The sequence below is a fragment of the Manis javanica genome, chromosome 5 (assembly GCF_040802235.1).
Source record: "Manis javanica isolate MJ-LG chromosome 5, MJ_LKY, whole genome shotgun sequence".
In the NCBI taxonomy this organism is placed as follows: domain Eukaryota; kingdom Metazoa; phylum Chordata; class Mammalia; order Pholidota; family Manidae; genus Manis; species Manis javanica.
In genome coordinates, this window is record NC_133160.1 from 16400849 (window position 1) to 16417634 (window position 16786).

Consider the following 16786-nt stretch of genomic DNA (forward strand, 5'->3'; position numbering starts at 1 on the left):
CAAATGTCAAAAGTTTTGCCTACCCATTGCCCTCAGCAATTCTATCTCTAGGAATCTAAAATTTATCATGGATGACTGCAAGACCTAACAGCATAGTTCACAAGAGGAAAAAATTAGAAAACAACCTAAATGCCCAACAAGAGGATTAATTGAATTACAGTATATCCACATATGATGGAGGGACTAAAAATGTTTATCATGCTTAACAACATGGCAAAATATTCATAGTAAGTGAAAAAGTAAAAATACATATGACCCATTGGACAAATGTATTAAGAACGGACATGCACCCAAAAAATGGCTTTGTATAGATTATTGTTATTTTCTCGGTGTTTCTGTTTAAATAAATTTATTTATTTATATATACATATTTACTTGCCACCCCTTTGCTCCCAAGAAAATTATTATCCTTAATGACCTTTCATATGGCATCAGAGACACTAGCAGGAAGAAAGCTTATCAATGTGAGATGGCAAGGTGCTGAGAGGAATAGCAGACACATAGGATGGCACAGGAGGATGACCAGAATAAACCAAATCAAATTTAACTGGTCTAAGGACAAAGTCCTGCCTGGGAGACTATGAAAGCCTGTCGGCATGGTTCCAAAATGGGCAGGCTCAGCTTCAAAGCTCCACGGATGAGAGAGAATCTCCCCGCCAAAGCCAAGTACATTTAGAGAGATTACATTAACTGCATTTTAAGGACATGAAAAGACTGGAATACATCCTAAGAAAAAGGGTCTGGACCCAGAGACAACTGGAAGACATGTAGTGAGAGATACAGTAGAAGGAAAAGGGAGTGTTTAACCCAGACAGAAGATGATAAGTGTGAGCTGAAGAAGGAAGCATGGGAATTACCTGCAAACATCTGAAGGACTGGCATTCAAAGGACATTTGATCTAGAGTGTAGAACTGGATCTAATGGGTGGAAGTTTCAGGGAGACCAATTTTAGTTGAAAATAAGGTGGAATTTTTTTCAATTAAAACTATGCAACAATAGGAGGCGGAGCCAAGATGGCGGCGTGAGTAGAGCAGTGGAAATCTCCTCCCAAAAACACATAGAGCTATGAAAATATAACAAAGAAAAATCTTCCTAAAATAGAGACCACAGGACACAGGACAACATCCAGACCACATCCACACCTGCAAGAACCCAGCGCCTTGTGAAGGGGGTAAGATACAAGCCCCGGCCCGGCGGGACCCGAGCGCCCCTCCCCCCGGCTCCCGGCGGGTGGAGAGAAACCGGAGCGGTTTTGTTTTTTTTTTTTTTTTTGGCGAGCGCTTTTTGGAAGCCTTAAAGGGACGGGCCCCCGTTGCTGGGGAGGCAGGGTGGCGGGACCGGTGAGGAGGTGCCTGGGAACGGCGCAGGAGGACAAAGAATATCCCGCGTTTCTCCCTGCGAGACCTGGGGGCGGGTGCCTGAGACCGGTGCCGGAGGACGGAGGAGGTCGCGCGTTTTTCCCCTTTTTTTTTTTCTCTTTTTGGCGAGCGCTTTTTGGAAGCCTTGAAGGGACGGGGACCCCAGTGCTAGGTAGGCACGGTGGCGGGACTGGTGAGTGGGTGGCTGGGACCGGCGCCTGAGGACAAAGAATATCCCCCGTTTTTCCCTGCGGGACCGGTGGGCGGGTGCCTGAGACCGGCACTTGAGGACAGAGGAAATCGCGCATTTTTCCCCTTTTTTTTTTCTCTTTTCTGCGAGTGCTTTTTGGAAGCCTAAAAGGGACAGGGACCCCGGTGCTAGGGAGGCAGGGCGGCGGGACTGGTGAGCGGGTGCCTGGGACCGGCACCTGAGGACAAAGAATATCCCGCATTTTTCCCTGTGGGACCGGTGGGTGGGTGCCTGAGACCAGCACCTGAGGACGGAAGAAATCACGCTTTTTTCCCCTTTTTTTTCTCTCTTTTTGCCGAGTGCTTTTTGGAAGCCTTGAAGGGACAGGGACCCCGGTGCTAGGGAGGCAGGGCGGCAGGACTGGTGAGCGGGTGTGTGGGACCAGTGCCTGAGGACAAAGAATATTGAGCGTTCCTTCCCTGCGGGACCGGTGGGTGGGTGCTTTTTGGAAGCCTTGAAAGGACAGGGACCCTGGTGCTAGGGAGACAGGGCAGCAGGACCAGTGAGCGGGTGCCTGGGACCGGCACCTGAGGACAAAAAAAAAAAAAAAAAATCGCTTGTTTTTTCCTTTTTTTTCCTTTTTTTTTCTCTTTCTTTCTGTTCCCTCTCTCATTGTTGCTGCTGTTGTTTTGGTTTGGAGAGTGCTTTTTGGAAATCTTAAAGGGGCAGGACAGGTCACTTAGACCAGAAGCAGGGAATCTGGGGATCTCTGGGCACTCTAACCCCCTGGGCAGCAGGGAGCACAGAGACCCCTTACGGAGATAAATAGTCTCCTGGCTGCTCCCCCTCCAACGGGGCTCCACCATTTTGGAGGAACAGCCCCAGCCAGGCCAAGCCCACAGCAACAGCGGAGATAAACCCCAAAGCAACTGGGCGGGAAGCAGAAGCCCTGTCTGCGCACAGCTGCCCAGCACAAGCCACTAGAGGTCGCTATTCTCCCAGGAAAAGGCTACAAACCAACAAGAAGGGAAGCTCTTCCAGCGGTCACTTGTACCAGCTCTGCAAACTATCTCTATCACCATGAAAAGGCAAAACTACAGGCAGACAAAGATCACAGAGACAACACCTGAGAAGGAGACAGACCTAACTAGTCCTCCTGAAAAAGAATTCAAAATAAAAATCATGAACATGCTGACAGAGATGCAGAGAAAAATGCAAGAGCAATGGGATGAGATGCAGAGAAAAATGCAAGAGCAGTGGGATGAGATGCAGAGAAAAATGCAAGAGCAGTGGGATGAAGTCCGGAAGGAGATCACAGATGTCAGGAAAGAGATCACAGAAGTGAAACAATCCCTGGAAGGATTTATAAGCAGAATGGATAAGATGCAAGAGGCCATTGAAGGAATAGAAGCCAGAGAACAGGAACGTATAGAAGCTGACATAGAGAGAGATAAAAGGATCTCCAGGAATGAAACAACACTAAGAGAAATATGTGACCAATACAAAAGGAAAAACATTCGTATTATAGGGATACCAGAAGAGGAAGAAAGAGGAAAAGGGATAGAAAGTGTCTTTGAAGAAATAATTGCTGAAAACTTCCCCAAACTGGGGGAGGAAATAATCGAACAGACCATGGAATTATACAGAACCCCCAACAGAAAGGATCCAAGGAGGACAACACCAAGACACATAATAATTAAAATGGCAAGGATCAAGGACAAGGAAAGAGTTTTAAAGGCAGCTAGAGAGAAAAAGGTCACCTATAAAGGAAAACCAATCAGGCTAACATCAGACTTCTCAACAGAAACCCTACAGGCCAGAAGAGAATGGCATGATATACTTAATGCAATGAAACAGAAGGGCCTTGAACCAAGGATACTGTATCCAGCACGACTATCATTTAAATATGATGGTGGGATCAAACAATTCCCAGACAAGCAAAAGCTGAGGGAATTTGCTTCCCACAAACCACCTTTACAGGGCATCCTACAGGGACTGCTCTAGATGGGAGCACCCCTAAAAAGAGCACAGAACAAAACACACAACATATGAAGAATGGAGGAGGAGGAATAAGAAGGGAGAGAAGAAAAGAATCTCCAGACAGTGTATATAACAGCTCAATAAGCGAGCTAAGTTAGGCAGTAAGATACTAAAGAAGCTAACCTTGAACCTTTGGTAACCACGAATCTAAAGCCTGCAATGGCAATAAGTACATATCTTTCAATAGTCACCCTAAATGTAAATGGACTTAATGCACCAATCAAAAGACATAGAGTAATAGAATGGATAAAAAAGCAAGACCCATCTATATGCTGCTTACAAGAAACTCACCTTAAACCCAAAGATAAGCATAGACTAAAAGTCAAGGGATGGAAAAACATATTTCAGGCAAACAACAGTGAGAAGAAAGCAGGGGTTGCAGTACTAATATCAGACAAAATAGACTTCAAAACAAAGAAAGTAACAAGAGATAAAGAAGGCCACTACATAATGATAAAGGGCTCAGTCCAACAAGAGGATATAACCATTCTAAATATATATGCACCCAATACAGGAGCACCAGCATATGTGAAGCAAATACTAACAGAACTAAAGAGGGAAATAGACTGCAATGCATTCATTGTAGGAGACTTCAACACACCACTCACCCCAAAGGATAGATCCACCGGGCAGAAAATAAGTAAAGACACACAGGCACTGAACAACACACTAGAACAGATGGACCTAATAGACATCTATAGAACTCTACATCCAAAAGCAACAGGATATACATTCTTCTCAAGTGCACATGGAACATTCTCCAGAATAGACCACATACTAGCTCACAAAAAGAGCCTCAGTAAATTCCACAATATTGAAATTCTACCAACCAATTTTTCAGACCACAAAGGTATGAAAGTAGAAATAAATTCTACAAAGAAAACAAAAAGGCTCACAAACACATGGAGGCTTAACAACATGCTACTAAATAATCAATGGATCAATGAACAAATCAAAATAGAGATCAAGGAATATATAGAAACAAATGACAACAACAACACTAAGCCCCAACTTCTGTGGGATGCAGCGAAAGCAGTCTTAAGAGGAAAGTATATAGCAATCCAGGCACACTTGAAGAAGGAAGAACAATCCCAAATGAATAGTCTAACATCACAATTATTAAAACTGGAAAAAGAAGAACAAATGAGGCCTAAAGTCAGCAGAAGGAGGGACATAATAAAGATCAGAGAAGAAATAAACAAAATTGAGAAGAATAAAACAATAGCAAAAATCAACGAAACCAAGAGCTGGTTCTTTGAGAAAATAAACAAAATAGATAAGCCTCTAGCCCAACTTATTAAGAGAAAAAGAGAGTCAACACAAATCAACATAATCAGAAATGAGAATGGAAAAATCACGACAGACTCCACAGAAATACAAAGAATTATTAAAGACTACTATGAAAACCTATATGCCAACAAGCTGGAAAACCTAGAAGAAATGGACAACTTCCTAGAAAAATACAACCTCCCAAGACTGACCAAGGAAGAAACACAAAAGTTAAACAAACCAATTACAAGCAAAGAAATTGAAACAGTAATCAAAAAACTACCCAAGAACAAAACCCCGGGGCCGGACGGATTTACCTCGGAATTTTATCAGACACACAGAGAAGACATAATACCCATTCTCCTTAAAGTGTTCCACAAAATAGAAGAAGAGGGAATACTCCCAAACTCATTCTATGAAGCCAACATCACCCTAATACCAAAACCAGGAAAAGACCCCACCAAAAAAGAAAATTACAGACCAATATCCCTGATGAATGTAGATGCAAAAATACTCAATAAAATACTAGCAAACAGAATTCAACAGTATATCAAAAGGATCATACACCATGACCAAGTGGGGTTCATCCCAGGGATGCAAGGATGGTACAACATTCGAAAATCCATCAACATCATCCACCACATCAACAAAAAGAAAGACAAAAACCACATGATCATCTCCATAGATGCTGAAAAAGCATTTGACAAAATTCAACATCCATTCATGATAAAAACTCTCAGCAAAATGGGAATAGAGGGCAAGTACCTCAACATAATAAAGGCCATATATGATAAACCCACAGCCAGCATTATACTGAACAGCGAGAAGCTGAAAGCATTTCCACTGAGATCGGGAACCAGACAGGGATGCCCACTCTCCCCACTGTTATTTAACATAGTACTGGAGGTCCTAGCCACGGCAATCAGACAAAACAAAGAAATACAAGGAATCCAGATTGGTAAAGAAGAAGTTAAACTGTCACTATTTGCAGATGATATGATACTGTACATAAAAAACCCTAAAGACTCCACTCCAAAACTACTAGAACTGATATCGGAATACAGCAAAGTTGCAGGATACAAAATCAACACACAGAAATCTGTAGCTTTCCTATACACTAACAACGAATCAATAGAAAGAGAAATCAGGAAAACAATTCCATTCACCATTGCATCAAAAAGAATAAAATACCTAGGAATAAACCTAACCAAGGAAGTGAAAGACTTATACTCTGAAAACTACAAGTCACTCTTAAGAGAAATTAAAGGGGACACTAATAAATGGAAACTCATCCCATGCTCATGGCTAGGAAGAATTAATATCGTCAAAATGGCCATCCTGCCGAAAGCAATATACAAATTTGATGCAATCCCTCTCAAATTACCAGCAACATTCTTCAATGAATTGGAACAAATAATTCAAAAATTCATATGGAAACACCAAAGACCCCGAATAGCCAAAGCAATCCTGAAAAAGAAGAACAAAGTAGGGGGGATCTCACTCCCCAACTTCAAGCTCTACTACAAAGCCATAGTAATCAAGACAATTTGGTACTGGCACAAGAACAGAGCCACAGACCAGTGGAACAGATTAGAGACCCCAGAAATTAACCCAAACATATATGGTCAATTAATATTTGATAAAGGAGCCATGGACATACAATGGCAAAATGACAGTCTCTTCAACAGATGGTGCTGGCAAAACTGGACAGCTACATGTAGGAGAATGAAACTGGACCATTGTCTAACCCCATATACAAAGGTAAACTCAAAATGGATCAAAGACCTGAATGTAAGTCACGAAACCATTAAACTCTTGGAAAAAAACATAGGCAAAAACCTCTTAGACATAAACATGAGTGATCTCTTCTTGAACATATCTCCCCGGGCAAGGAAAACAACAGCAAAAATGAGCAAGTGGGACTACATTAAGCTGAAAAGCTTCTGTACAGCGAAAGACACCATCAATAGAACAAAAAGGAACCCTACAGTATGGGAGAATATATTTGAAAATGACAGATCTGATAAAGGCTTGACGTCCAGAATATATAAAGAGCTCACACGCCTCAACAAACAAAAAACAAATAACCCAATTAAAAAATGGGCAGAGGAACTGAACAGACAGTTCTCCAAAAAAGAAATACAGATGGCCAAGAGACACATGAAAAGATGCTCCACATCGCTAATTATCAGAGAAATGCAAATTAAAACTACAATGAGGTATCACCTCACACCAGTAAGGATAGCTGCCATCCAAAAGACAAACAACAACAAATGTTGGCGAGGCTGTGGAGAAAGGGGAACCCTCCTACACTGCTGGTGGGAATGTAAATTAGTTCAACCATTGTGGAAAGCAGTATGGAGGTGCATCAAAATGCTCAAAACAGACCTACCATTTGACCCAGGAATTCCACTCCTAGGAATTTACCCTAAGAACGCAGCAATCAAGTTTGAGAAAGACAGATGCACTCCTATGTTTATCGCAGCACTATTTACAATAGCCAAGAATTGGAAGCAACCTAAATGTCCATCTGTAGATGAATGGATAAAGAAGATGTGGTACATATACACAATGGAATACTACTCAGCCATAAGAAGTGGAAAAATCCAACCATTTGCAGCAACATGGATGGAGCTGGAGAGTATTATGCTCAGTGAAATAAGCCAAGCGGAGAAAGAGAAATACCAAATGATTTCACTCATCTGAGGAGTATAGGAACAAAGGAAAAACTGAAGGAACAAAACAGCAGCAGAATTACAGAACCCAAAAATGGACTAACAGGTACCAAAGGGAAAGGAACTGGGGAGGATGGGTGGGCAGGGAGGGATAAGGGCGGGGAAGAAGAAGGGGGGTATTAAGATTAGCATGCATGGGGGGGAGGGAGAAAGGGGAGGGTGGGCTGCACAACACAGAGAGGACAAGTAGTGACTCTACCACATTTTGCTAAGCTGATGGACAGTAACCGTAATGTGGTTGTTAGGGGGGACCTGATATAGGGGAGAGCATAGTAAACATAGTATTCTTCAGGTAAGTGTAGATTAAAAATTTAAAAAAAAAAAAAAAAGAAAGAAAGAAAGAAAAGGGGGATTACTCCTTAACAGGATAAAACTATTGGTAAATCAAAGATCAACGCATGCTTTAAATATCCTTAATGTTGATCACTTAAAGGGTGTCAGATGATCAGCTATGGAGGTACTCTTTGCTGATAATATTCCTTTCTCTTAATTAAAAAAAAAAAAAAAAAAGCAGTTCCTGTGTGCTGACCTCCAATGAGTTCTGCACAGTGGTATAGAGGGCATGTCAAAGTGTGGGCAAAGGGTCTTTTTGTTTCTACGCAGAAGATCAAGGCCTAGCTTGGATACCCAGAAAATGAACTAAGATACGATATGAGGAGGAGCTTCCGGCATCAGCACTCTCTGGAGGACTCGTGCCGGGGGATGATCATCAAAAAGCCTCCACAGGGATCCGGACGATGCTGCGGTTGTGGCTGCATCCAGCCCACCGTCTCCTGGACTTGCCATAAGAAGGAGGAGGGAGATGTCTAGGCTGGCATGTGCATACAGTGAGACAACGAATTTGACTGGATCTGTACTGTTGGAACTCAACCAGGGGTTGGGAGGGGTGCAAGTTGTAGCACCCCAAAATCTCATGACTATAGACTATCTATGGTTAAAAGAACATATGGGATGTGAACAGATCCCAGAAATGGGCTGCTTTAATTTGTCTGATGGTTCAAGTACAGTTGGAAAATATCCATCATATCATAGATAAATTTTCACAAATGCCTAGGGTGCCTAAATGGTTTTCTTGGCTTCACTGGAGATGGCTGGTAATTATAGATTTGCTTTGTTTATGTCACCGTATTCCTATTATGTTAATATGTGTGTGCAAATTAGTTAGTAGTTTAAAACCTATACATACTTAAGGTACTATACAAGAAGATATGTCAAAGAAATAATCAATCCTCCCAAGTTTCCTTCATATGCTACATCTATAGCTTTTCTTCTTCCTTCCTAATTACAAACCTTAAATAGAATTCGTGCCTCATATCGAATTTACCGAGTATCATAATTCCTCCAGGTGGTAAAGATACCTCGAGACAAGTGCTGGGCATAGAAGCCACAGGGCATAAATCTGCAAAGAAGTAAAAAGCTAACCTTTGCAAACAATATGGCTTCTCTCTCACTTACCAACTTTACATTTCCCTGTATGGCCCCGGAAGATGACTGGTTAGCCAGAGACGGGTAAGATTCCTCAAGGGAGGAACAACCTAAGACAGGCACAGTCGCAGGGGGGCCATCAGGTGAGAAATTGGGGATCAACAGAGGTGAGGCTCAGAACCTCACCCCCCCTGCTTTGAGAGAAATCTTCTGCATCCATGGATGTCTTGCTGCCCTTGTCTAGCCTGGATTAATACTTAGTCCATAGGCACACACCTGATCATCTGATCATCTACATTTGCCTTCTTACAGCACTAAACTATGTTTTCTACCTTTATCTTGCATCTACCTACCACTTCAGCATTTTATTAAAAATAAAAATAATAATAATAATAGGAGAAATGTGGGATCAACATATAAATCAAGTACAAAAATCAAATGAATATTCATATTTGACCTGATGGTTTATAGGTCATATTGCATGATCAAAACCGAAAGTTTCTGTGATGAATGCCCTTGTACTGTTCACCATGTAAGAATTTATTCACTCTGTAAGAATTCATTCACCATGTAAGAACTTGTTCGTTATGCTTCAGAAGATTGGAGACTGACGAGAATTAGGCTTGAGATGGATTAATGATTGTACATTGAGCATTGACCCCCCTATACTGAATTTTATTGTTGTTAACAACCATTTGATCAATAAATATGAGAGATGCCCTCTCAAAAAAAAAAAAAAAAACTAGCTGAAAAAAAAAAAAAAAAAAAAAAAAAAAAAAACTATGCAACAATAGGATGGGCTGCCTTAGGCAGTGAGCTCTCCATCACTGAAGACATTCAAGCAAAGAATGGGTAACCACTATTCTGTAATGGAATTTCTGCATTCTATGGGAAATGAGACTACAAAACTATGTTTCCAGCTCAAAAATGTTATGATTCTAGAGTATCCTATCCCACGGGGGATAACAGCAAGTCCCTATTCATCAATTCTTGCCCCAAATTTCCTAGAGTTAACTCCTTTGGCGTCATCTTTTGATATCAAATTGCCATTTGGGACAAAAACTACACTTTAATCTGTTACCACTTATGAACAACTCCATGTGAATGAGTCTGTGTGGTCCTTTCCCAAGAACAGGTTTCCATGGTGATTGACAAGTGGGATAATATGGTCCCAAGGTCTGAAAGCAACCATGTTTGGGAGCCACTGAGAAGGAGAGAAAAAGGATGCTCCAAGGATTTTGGAGTTCACAATTTTGTGTATCAACACACCAACTTGGGTCTTGAAACTTCATTTTAATTTCCACCCCATGACCCAGTACATGTGCCAATTACTCTGTTTCTGTAATCCAAGGGTGGTTAATGAGCACCGGACCAGGCTCTCTCCAACTATATGCGAGAGTGCCCACTCCACAGTCGCCAGCCAGCTGTGCCACTGAAATTAACTTGTTCAGCTGGCCCTCCAAATAAAGTCATTTAAAAAGTGCAATGTACCATAGAAAGCAATTTGTTTCCTTAAGATTTAGTACCCCACGTGAAGATTGATTTTTATTTGAAAGACAGAAGCTACTGCAAGGTGAATAATTTTAAGTTTAACATATTCCTCCTCTCAAGAAGCCAAATGCATTAAAATTAGGTGCAAAGTGCTTCTAATTTGTCAATCACTACTTGGATAATTCTGTTCCCACATTACCAGGGAAATTGCCCAAGAGACCTAGCTTTTGGCACCTTTCATCTCCACTATTCTTTTAACTTGATCATGGCTGCAATATGCAAATGTGGCTCTACTGCTGGAGCCTGGGTGAAGGGAGACCCAGGATAAAGATGGCCCCAACCCTGCATTAGATTTGGCAAGAGGGCAGAAGTGTGACAGGCCTCCTAAGATGTGTCACATGTCAGGTTGTAGGACAGGGCACTCAGTGAAACAGCAGACACAGAAGGCATCCCTCCTCCACCCAGGAGCTAGTGAGTCCCTGCTTGTTCCTCCTGTCCATCGGCCAGCCCTGACCCAGTATCAGACTCGGCTGAGCCCCTTGGCACACAGACAGCCGAGGACATCAGAGGGGCCCGAACATCAGAGAAATGAGAAAACCACAACTGCCCCAGGGAGATATATGCTGCCTCCGAGGTGATCACAGGACACTGAGACCATTTAGGATGGCACGTCTCCCAGCCGCAGGGGGTCAGGCAGGGCCTCCAGAGGAAGGGGGTGATCTTTAAGAATAAGCGGTGAGCCAGACTGTCTGGGTGGCATAGGACACTTTCAGAAGGAAGACCTGGCATAATTCAGGAGTCACACCTGGCATTTGTGGGGTATTTCTGACATTCCAGGCATTGTGCTAAGCATTTTACATTTTCTCATTCAGTCCTCACGATGACACTACACAGCAGACTGTTACAATGTAGGGACTGTCACTTACCCCTGATACAGATGAAGCTTTGAAAGATTAGATAAAAAGCACAAGATAACCCAACTTCTAAGTGGAAAAGTCAGGATTCAAATCCAGTAAGCCTGATACAAAGTCTATGTAAATATATTCCTTTCCATAGACATGGATTATTGGGAGAACTCATATCTGGAGAGGAGGGAAGTGGTCCCATGGGGTGGTCAAAGCACAGGCAGACCTACAGATGGGGCTGTTTTTGGAATTAGTGAGAGAATATATGTAAGGCTCCCAGCACAGGACCCAACCTGTAATAAATAATCAATTTTGGGGACAAGGAGGAAGAGAAGTGCTTGCAGCAAAGTTCAGGGCAATGGAGCCAGATTCTACAGCAAGTTGGGGAGGGGGGGCAGGGGCTTAAGAGTCATGTGCATCATCACCCTGAAGGCAGCAAGGACTCATCCTGGGGAAGGAAGCAACGTGGGTTTGGGCATAGAAAAGTGACCACAGTGAAAAGCAGAATTGTGAGAGAGACAGCGGAAGCCAAAGGATCTTGGAGGCTGTGGATGTGCCCCAGGAAGGACTAGAACTGGTGGAGGCAGAGAAGAGCTGGTTTTCAAGGCTTCTCAGGAGGGAAAATGGATTTCACTAGAGATTGCAAGTGGCAAGGAAGGGAAAGATCCTTGCCTTGGGGGATTAGGTGAAGGGTAGGGCCATTCCCAGGACAGGAAATGTGCTGAAGGGAATAGTGGATCCTACTGGGATGCAAGATTGAAGTGGCTTTGAGATGTGCATGTGGGGTTGTCCAACAGGCCTTCAGAAACACACAGAACCCAACACACCCGACTGGCATGGAGTGAAATGAAAATGCCCATCCCTACACGGCTCCAATAGCCATTCAGGCCGACTCAGACTCTGCCCACAGAGCACGAAAGGTGGCCTCTGACACAACCTTGTCCCCTTTGCTGCCTTAGTCCTGGATGCTTGCCCCGGCCGGCTCCTCAGGGAATGGCCCAACCTGCTTGCACTTCTACCGACTTCTGGTCGCTTGATCTGCCCCCTGTGTCCCAGCCACAAGCTTTACTTCCTGTCTGTGTAAACTTCAGATTCCCTCTTTCGCTTCCCCATCTTAGGACCACCGCCCTAAAAAGACCTAGCACCAACTCCCTATGGTCAGTGCCTTTGGGAATCTTGACCTGGTACCTCAACAGATACAAGAATTGAGCAAAACACGAAGTGGAATAGGGCCTAAGGCCATCAGTTTGATTCCTACTTGGAATCAACGAAGCCCCAAAGTGGGCTGCCCATGCCCATAGCATGGTCCAGTGCCACATCTTCCATGAAGCCAATCTCTTCAATCTCTTGGGATGAACCTGGGCATCATTGCTCCTAGACTCAGATTTGGAAATTGTCATGGTTTCTGGAGGGAAGATGTGCACAGAGAGAAAGTGAACTGATCTTTGCCTATCGCGCCACCTGCTGCTTCTGCTGGGAAATGGCAAGCTGGAGCCGCAAGACCGAGCCCACGCCCTCCACGCTACTCCAATCTCAGGTCCATCTCCTGTTCTGTTTTCTTCCTGTCTTTTCTAGGAAAATTTAAAACACGCTGCGGTTTAAATATCTCACTTTTGCACACACCATGTCTATTTTTCAACGTGTCACAATCCTAGGAGGATTCCACAAGGGACTGCCTCCCTGTAATGGACAAGATGGTGACAATTCCTATATAGGTTGGTGAAGTTGGAGATGCGGTTACAAATACAGCCAACATCCCATGAATACAAGAATGAATGAAACTCCATTTTAGGTTTGATATTCAGATTTTTTGGCTATTGAGGTAGGCTCCTCTTGAGAGTGATCCAGTCTTGGAAACGTTCAAGCAGAGACAGAATGGGCAAGCAAAGGTGATGCAGAGGGGGTGAGCCATGCATAAACTGTTCCAACTCCAGGAATGTGTCTTTCTGTGACTTGTCCAAGGTTGAAAGGCTAGAAAATGGAAGAGCTGGGCCTGGAACCCAGTTCTCCCATACCCTGGTATCTTGGTGGCAGGGAGATTACAGCCAGGCTACAGGCATTCACTGACCACCACCAGCAGCCCCCCAAAGAAGGAACTGCTGTGCACAGCCAGCATCCGCAGCACATTGTGATTACCATTACCCTGAATTAGTGACAATCATTATGTTTTGGACACTTGATTCACCAGTATTAACTCAAGAGGAATCCTCCGTTGCTTTTGTTCCCAAAATACTGCATATTATTGCAAGTTAGTGAAGGAATGGAAACTGGTCAACATGAATTGGCTAATAAGCAGTTCCTTACTCTCCATGTGAAAAACAAGAAAAAGCAATTAAAAACAAGAACCCTAGCCCACCGGCCCAGAGACTGCTGGGAAATGAGCCTGGCTAGTGCTTTATTAGAGACAATTGGCACATGGACACATCTGTGTCAATAACAAAGCACCTGGCATTGCGTGCCAACCAGCAAGGCCCCCATCCCACCCTGAAGCCGAGCCTGGGAATGCTTTAGGCCCACAAGGGGCTCTTGTCCCTGAATGGCTGTATCGTTTTTTTATGTGTATAGTAATGGGCTGTCAGTGGGGTCATCTTTCCAGCTATCTGTTCCTGCAGAGGCTTTGCGAGGAGAGATTTGATCATTCCTGGCAGCAAAGTGAGCGCTCCAAGCAAGGCGTGAAACAACAAAGAGGCACATATGCAGCAAAGACTCTTAGGTGGATTCACTGGCAACGCTGATGCTCAGTCACATCCCCTGATAAAAACCTCGTCTTCCTTTAACCACCCAGGAAATTAGCACCTCTAAAACCAGGGAGGCTCATTAGAGAGGAAGTTGGAGGGGCCATGAGAGGGACTGTCTCAGCTCTCAGCCATACTCAAGCTAAGGCCTCTGGCTGAGGCAGCAGCCCTGCAGAGTGTGTAGAGGTGTTTATAATCATCTGGAGGGGTGTCCTGCAGTGCTGTGTGCAGGGACTAACCTGGGAGGGTCGGGAAGTAGAGACGGTGGACAGTGGAGATGGTAGGAACAGAGAGCTGGGTTGGGGGCCCCCTCTGCAACAAGGCCAGGTGCCCCAGGTGCTCCATGCAAGCTAGTGATTGCTAAGGAGACCTCTTCTGGGGCTATAATTGGCAGCAGAACTGTTAGACAGAAAAAATATTCATGATCAAAAAGGGGCATGGAGCCCAGCAAATGACTGGAGGTACAGACACAAAGACACTCTGCAGGAAGAGGTCCTGGTGGGGGCTGAGTATCTGAGCCCAGCGAGGTGGCGGACTTCCAAACAGACACTCAGATCAAGCAAGGAATTAGAATGCAGGAGGGAAATCGAGGCAGGTGCCCACTGCTATGAATGAGGGAAGACAAGCAGCTCAGGAGATGGCAACAAAGTAACTAATGTTGGCATAAAGTAACTAATGTTGTTCACATCAGAACCTGTCATGTATTTTTTCTACATTTTTATTAAGATATACATAAAGAGCACAAATCTTTAGGGTCAATTAATTTTTAGCTTTGTGTATATCCATGAAACCACCATTCAGATCGAGATATGATACATGTCTAGATAGAGCACACCACCCTGGAAGTTTTCCCTTGTACATTCACAGTCACAAAGGAACCACTATACTGACTTCTATAACACAGATTAATTTTCTTCCCTTGTTTTTGAACTTCATATAAGTTCAAAATTACTCTTTGGTATGTACTCTTTGGTACTAGATATTTTTATTCAATATAACATCTGATATCCATCCATGTCATTGCATGTAACCGTTACTTTCTTTTTCATTGCTGCACAGTGTTCTAATGAATGAATACAGTCTATATTCCATTCTATGTTGATCGACATTTGGGTTGTTCTCTAGTTTCTGTCTAGTGTGAATAATGCTGCTATAAACATATTCTTACTTGTCTTTGATATTGGTCTATGGTGGACATAGGCCCTTATTTCTCTTAGGTATGCACCCAGGAGTGAAATTGTTGGGTTATAGGGTAGGAATATGTTTAGCTTTACTAGATACAGTTTGATGTTGTACTTTATATCTTTGTAGCACTATCTACTCAACATGTCTGTGCCCTCTGCTATGTGGATTGACCCTTTTATCATTCTGTATCTCTGTCTCTGGTAATTTTCTTTATTCTAAAGTCTACTTTATCAGACATTAATATAGCATTTCGCAACCTGGCAGAAAAAAAAAGACTGTCATTGTGACAGTTACTGGGAAAAGACATTCTCACACATGGTGGTAGAGATATATGATAATAAAGCTTTTTAGATTACAATTTTGTAGTAGTTACTGAAAAATGTAGATTTTTCTACATGCCCATTGACCCAGTGGTTTTAATTACAGGAATCTATCCCTCAAAAAAATAATTACACACATGCAAAAAAAAAAAAGCTGAATGTACAAGGATGCTGATTGCAGCATTGTTCATAACACTGCAAAAATAGAAACAACCTAAATGGCCATCAATAGGGAATGGCTTCATAGATTAAGTTGTACTCATATTATAGAGAAGCAATGTGGCAAGAATGAAGCCAATTTCTTACATGACGAATAGATGGCTAAGAACTTCTGAGAGGAAAACAGAAAGTTGAAGAATGGTGAACCTTGTGTGATACTATTTTTTTCTTTTTAACCATAAAACAGTACTCTACTTTCCTAATTACCTTTGTGTGTTGGCATGTGTGACTACTACACATAGAAAGGCCTTGAAGGGTAAATACCAAACAGAGATGGGGCAGGAATGGAGGTAAGGGTCCTGAGATTAGGCTAGAAGGCCCAAGAGAGCTTTAACCTAACCAATACTGCTTTTTTTTAATAAGGAGGAGGGTTTTTTTAATGCATTATTTGTATAATTAAAAATTAATAAACAGTATCCATGTTGATTCCTCAGTTTGACAAATATTCCATAGTAACCTAACATGTTAACATTGGGGGATACAAGTGTACAGGAACTCTCTGAATTATCTTTGTAGCTTTCCTATAAAATGTAAAATTATTCCAAAATTAAAAGTTTATTTAGAAAAATTACTGAAGATAATTAACTGAAATACAAAAAAGGAAGTGTAAATAAATTATAAGACATTTATATTATACATTGCTATGCAGCCACAAAATATAAATCAATAAAATAATATCCTGCCATAGAATGATCCCCCAAGATGTAATAATCAAGAGAAAAAAAGTCAAGCATCAGAACAATGTCTATAGTACAGTCTCAATTATGTGCAAAATTAAATACAGTCTATGAACCTGCCTGGTGTATAAGTAAATAGAAAAAGGCATGAGAGTCCATATTCTAAACCAGAAAACCTCTTCTAGAAGAGCCAGATAGCAAATATTTTCAGCTTTATGAGCCATCTGGTCTTTGTCA